Genomic DNA, 6,529 nt, shown 5'->3' on the forward strand with positions numbered 1-6,529 from the left:
TCATTTTTAACAGCTTTTCAGGAGAAGGCCAACACTGATTATATAATCATATTATGTACACATTTTTAATCGTTCGTGGTATGAGTAGAAAAGTAAAAATAATGTTGCCATTAGTATTTAAGAAAAATATTTTTCATGGAGAATGATTTATTTAAAGCTCAAAAACATCAAAATCGCCAAGTATCGAGTGAAGCCAAAATTCCATGATGATATCGAAATGGTTGATCGACTCCCCTTTCGCTATAGCAGGGCGCAGTTGCTTACTAGCGCCAGTGTGACTTGGATAATAGGTCATTGTAATATAAACAATTTGTGAGGGTCATCTGAGACTATGAAATAACACAATTTTAAAGCTCCCAGTTTTAATAACCTTTATTTTCACTTTTTCACTCAACCTTCCCTGAAGTTTTATAAGGATCAACCCAACTTTCAATATGTCTACAGGGCTAACACCAAACAAAAGGTGAAAAACCTGAAAGGCCGGGGTCTACGGTGGCAGGGCCAACGGAAGCCGAGGCTTTTTTCTTTTCTTGTGGAAGCAAAGAACAGCCTCGCCTAGTACCAAAATGTATGTTTATAAATTACAAAATGCACATTTGCCTCCATTAACCATCCTAACAACAACAAAATTATTTTAAAGTTTTACTGAAAAAAACGGATTTTCCGGTTTTCAAAAAACGGATTTCTGGAACCAGAAAGGTGTTAGCCTTGTGTCTAGAGTGAAATGTCAAAGGTCATCTGAGCCCATGGATGAACCCAATATCAAAGTTCTATCTTCAAAAACAGCCAAGAAAATGAGAAATAGCCTTTTTGACTCACATGCGAAGCAAAAGTGAGTCTATGTACTCACCCGAGTCGTCCGTCCGTAAAACTTTAACGTTGGATATTTCTTGGACACTATTCAGTCTATCAGTACCAAATTTGGCAAGATGGTGTATGATAACAAGGCCCCAAAAAACATACATAGCATCTTGACCTTGCTTCAAGGTCAAGGTCGCAGGGGCCATAAATGTTGTCTAAAAAACAGCTATTTTTCACATTTTTCCCATTTTCTCTGAAGTTTTTGAGATTGAATACCTCACCTATATATGATATATAGGGCAAAGTAAGCCCCATCTTTTGATACCAGTTTGGTTTACCTTGCTTCAAGGTCAAGGTCACAGAAGCTCTTCAAAGTTGGATTGTATACATATTTTGAAGTGACCTTGACCCTGAACTATGGAAGATAACTGTTTCAAACTTAAAAATTATGTGGGGCACATGTTATGCTTTCATCATGAGACACATTTGGTCACATATGATCAAGGTCAAGGTCACTTTGACCCTTATGAAATGTGACCAAAATAAGGTAGTGAACCACTAAAAGTGACCATATCTCATGGTAGAAAGAGCCAATAAGCACCATTGTACTTCCTATGTCTTGAATTAACAGCTTTGTGTTGCATGACCTAGGATGACCTTGACCTTGGGTCAAGGTCACATGTATTTTGGTAGGAAAAATGTGTAAAGCAGTTCTTAGTGTATGATGTCATTGCTAGGTTTAGGTCAAGCATGTGAGTCGTATGGGCTTTGCCCTTCTTGTTTTTATTTTTTTTATGTGAACTCGACCCTTTGCTTGAAATTTGATCATGCACAACTCGCTTTTTATTGCCTAGAGGTCACCAAGGCCTGCAAGTGTGTTGAAAGCTCTAGCTTCATTCAGATTTAAACATCGCAGAATGACCCTCAGTAGACAATGTACAGAAATAACTGTCGGGTTGGCATGGGTTGTGAAAGTTTTCTCTTGGGCAACATTGAGGCACACTTTCCCATGTGACACAATCTCTGACTGGTGCCATGTGTGGTGACGCACCTCGCTCATGATTGGACAATGTTTGAAGAAAGTTTTAAAGACATACTCTCACAACCTACGCAATCCTGACACCTATTCTGAAATTCGTCTATTGCTCAAACATGTTACATAATTAGTTGTTGCAGGCGTTGCCTGAAGTTTTACTGATTTCCAATACACCAAGTTCACTACATGTACAAGTGAAGTCCTACAGAAGAGTGTGTGTGTGTGAACGTGTGTGTAGCAAGGCATGCGCTCCCCTGTTCAACCATAGAAAGACAGCAGCTACACTCTCACTCAACACAAAAACACGGAGACCGAAGGCTTGAAACTAGAATAATTTATTTTTGAGTGGTAGCAAGGAGACAATGTATTGCAGTAAGCTTGCCTGCCACCAATGCACAGAAAACAAACCTGATTGCGAGTTCACAAGCCAATCTCAACTTGACTACCAACGGGTTTTTTATTATTTGTTTATGGGAGTGTTTTTTCTTAAAGTGGTATGTGTAATTTGTGAATACAGAAACACGGTACATGCAATACTGCAAACTTGTTTAGAACAAGAAGTCAAACTTTTCAAAAGTCAAGCAGTGGAATAATCAGAAAGCTAAACAACCGAATGCCAAAAAAGAATAGGTCAGAAAAGTTCTGGCATTTGTAGTACAGCAGTCCCTCTCATGAACGGACACCCTTGGGCCATAGCAAAACTGTCCGTACATTGCAGGTGTCCGGTCACGGGAGGGGTAACCACACCACCCCCTCCCCCATACACTCACAAAGAGACACACAAACAACAGGATTGAGTCTATGCTAATCACTTCTTGTGGCTACTAAACAATAAACTCCTAATACTTCTTTAAACGTTCTGTAAAAAGGATTTGTATGAAAAGTGTTGAAAAGAAGAGATAAAATAAATCCTCAAGGCAGTGAACACACTCACCATGCACTGACATACGAAAGCAGCCACACAAACACAGCACAGAGGAGCGTGTGCAGATGCTTTGCAAGAATAAGCTTGAAAACCAGTTTGAATAAATAGCAGCAGATAGAGCTGCATGTCATAATCATGTAATTTATTTTTTTCTTGTCTGGCTTTATTGACTGCATGCCGATCATGTGGCATGGCAGTGACTTTTCACTCTTCAGTCGGAAATACACTGTACATAACACAGCTCCCATTCTCCCTCACGTAATGCCTACCCCAAGCCGTGACAACTGATGCTTGGAAATTGTGTGGAAGAGTTTGTTTGTTTGTTTATTTGTTGCTTAACGTCCAGCCGACTACGCAGAGCCATATCAGGACGAGGAAGGGGGGGATGAAGGGGGCCACTTGTCAAGGGATTCCTGTTTACAAATGCACTAACCCATTACTTGTGTCCCAGCAGGCTTTAGTAAAACTAAATTAATACCTACTGGAAGATTACCAGTTTCCAGTTTGTTAAAATAGGCTTAACCTATCTACTGCTGGACTTACATCAGAACACTAACAGATTAAACTATACATGAATCGCGAGACAAGCGGCAAGAGAAGAGATTTTTGGAAAAAATACAGGTGAATGAGCAAGAAGGCAGAAAAAAGAAAAGAATTCATGAAGAAAAAGAGAGCATGACAGGAAAGAGGAACCAAAAATCTACCTAACAGCAAACTAGAAAGCTCCTGCGGTTCCAAAAACAGGAGGGGCCTTTAATTTCATAACCGCAGTGCCCCACTGCGGGAGTGTGGAAGAGTACACCTCTCTATTTCTCTCCAATGCTCTTCCTGCTGACATGCAGTGACACCGGACACCCCACAGAGTTTAGCCAGCTAACCCTCCACCCCCCCTCCCTCTCTCTCTCCCTCCCTCCAGCCATGTACTGTGGAGTACTGTTGGGGGCTGTGGCCAGAGAGGCCAGCTGCACTGTTCACTCAGAGCAAAACCAGTTGACAGTGTCGTAACTTTTGACAAAGCAAGACAACTGAAGGGTTCATAGATTAGGCAACCGACTCACTGGTCAAGGCTGAGGGGAAACAAGAGTATCTTGTCAATGAAAGAGGTTACACACAGACACACGATGCTGAGAACTGTGGCCGGTTTTTCACTCACTTTCGCTCAGGACCTTCATCGACTGTGGTTTCTGTTGTTTACGTCCAACAGACAAGAATAAAGAGCTCAGTGCAGTTTCATGTTGGCATCTTCGCTTGTACTCCACTCCTGACCAAAACTACCCCCCCCCCCCCCCCCCCTCCTCAGTGATGGGTACACGTGCACTCAAGTTATCAGTGACTGTCATCACGCCATTGCGGCTGTGATCTTTGTACCAAGAACCGGACTGCTCTGTTATCGATTTTGTTGTGGTGAAAATTTGACGATGGTCTGTCCGTACATTGGAGGTATGACCTGCTGTTGGGACCGAAAATGAGTGTCCGCGTCCACGTTTTGCAGGTGTCTGTTTAAGGGGGGGCAAATATAGAAGGAAAACACTCCGTGCCGAGCAAATGTGTATGTACATGTCAAGTGTCCGCTCACGCCGGGGGCCGTACATTGCAGGGACTGCTGTAGAGCAGATCCAGATTCAAGAAATGAAATTGATTTTAGTTTTAAATTTTTTTTTTCTTTTTTTTTTTCAAAATTATTCCTCCGCTTTCTTGCCTAAAACGAGACAAAGAGAAAAAAACTGAAGTTATAATGCAAGAATCCATTCCAAAGCAAAGAAAAAATTCATATTGTGAGTAAGATTGATAATGCTACAGTGTGCCTTGTCTGGTACAAACACTGTCTGAAGCTGTCCACGTCCGAGTCAAGCTTGGAGCCTTTGTCAGGCATTATTCGCTGACTAACAATTATGAACAACGCAAATGATCTTCAGCCCATTCTGCTGGGAGAAATCAAATCAAGTCAAACTCATAAAGTCGCTCACGTTTACTGAGCTGAACAAGAAAACGGTCTCAATGGTTGATGCAAACATTCAAGTACAGTAGAAGCAGAGACAAAATTTAAAGAAGCCGTCAATCAATTCAAAAACCACAGAAAATGTAATGAAACTTTCAAGAAATTAAACCGTCAAAGCACAACCCAAATCAAGCGTGCCAAGGCCTAGTCTTGTTGTTACTGATAATCCTTCAGACTATAGTTTTCTGCTTTTCACAAAAAGAGTATAAACATCTCCGTTAGATGCTGAAAGTGAATTTTCGTAGCATTCTATCGCATTGTTTCTGTAGGATACAAGACTTAGCTCAAACAAAATTCAAAAACAAAACTGATTCACAAAAACCGTAGTTGAAAAAGGAAACACTTCAAATCTAAAACATACAGTTCTTTTTCGAGGAAATTAAGCAGTACAATGAAGTAACACACTTTGAGAACATCAGCTCGTGTGGAGTTCACATACCTGTCAAGTACTTTTGGCCTCTGACCATAGTAAATGGCATAAGAAACCATAGTTGGGGATCAAAAACCATAGTTAATGCGTGGATCAGGATGTGGTTAAACGCACAAATTCAACTTCTCACACATACACACTAAACCAATCAGATTGTTTTTCGCAAACTAAAAGTAAAACACATAAATTCCTTTCTACACAAACTGCTCTTTATTTACCACTACATGTAATACATTTACACTGCACTCTTGTTCGTTCATTTTTTTGGTCACTTGTCACTTGTGTTCTTTGTTGTATTCATCTGTGCAAATCTTTGCTTTGTCAATCATGCTGCCAGTCACCTTAAAATCATGGCAGCATTCATCAGAGTTAATTTTGACCTGTAAGAAGGCAGTCAGTGTGTCAGCTCCCAGACTGTGATCAACATTTTCCTCACACAGGCCACGTAGAACTGGCGCACATCATGCCAGAACTTCTGTTGTGTGGCTGGTGCAAGCTCCTCCTCAGAAATGAATGAACGGCATTTTTTTTTAAAAATGCTGAAAATGCGTATGGTTTGAGGTATACGACGTAGGACCCAAAAAACACCGAAAAACCGTAAGAATTACGCAGAATGCGTAGGACTTGACAGGTATGAGTTCAGTTCTGTCCAATAGCAAGAAAATTCAACTGTTGATGAAAAGAACATTCAAATCTACACCAAAATGACAAAACTGGAACAATGCCAAAGGTGAATTAGAATACAATCCTGTACAGATCTGCTCACAGCCGAGTCGGCCTGCAAACCAGAAAGAAAAATCCAAATGCATCCAATTGAAGTTGCCCGTGTTTCCATTTTCTCCCGAAGCTGTAACACTGCTGTGCATCAGTAGGCACACTGTCTATGCGGCTGTTAGAACTGGCATCGAAGCGATAACCTTCGAGTGGAGGAAAAGATATCGAATAGTCCAGGGGGAAAAAAGCAACAGCAGTAACGTTCACCAACAAGAAGAGCAAACGCTCGATCGAGTCACTTTCGCAGTTCTGAATATTATATGAGGCATCAGATGGACAGGAAGAAATTGCTACAGTAAAACCTGTCTCTAACGGACACCCTTGGGGAATGGTAATAGTGTCCCTATTAGACAGGTGTCCCTTCTTCACAGGTGGAGGGGCCGGGGCAATATTTTACAAAGAGCACGTAAAATGAACAAGACACTTTTTGTCAGTCCTGTAGTATGTATTTATTGGATTGAACATGAGACTCACTGAAAATGTGAGTAAACAAATGATACATGTAGCAAACAACAACAACAACATCCCCCCACCCCCCCCCCCCCCCCCCCCCCCTAACCCGTT

This window comes from Littorina saxatilis, linkage group LG12 (genome assembly GCF_037325665.1).
Source record: "Littorina saxatilis isolate snail1 linkage group LG12, US_GU_Lsax_2.0, whole genome shotgun sequence".
In the NCBI taxonomy this organism is placed as follows: Eukaryota; Metazoa; Mollusca; class Gastropoda; order Littorinimorpha; family Littorinidae; genus Littorina; species Littorina saxatilis.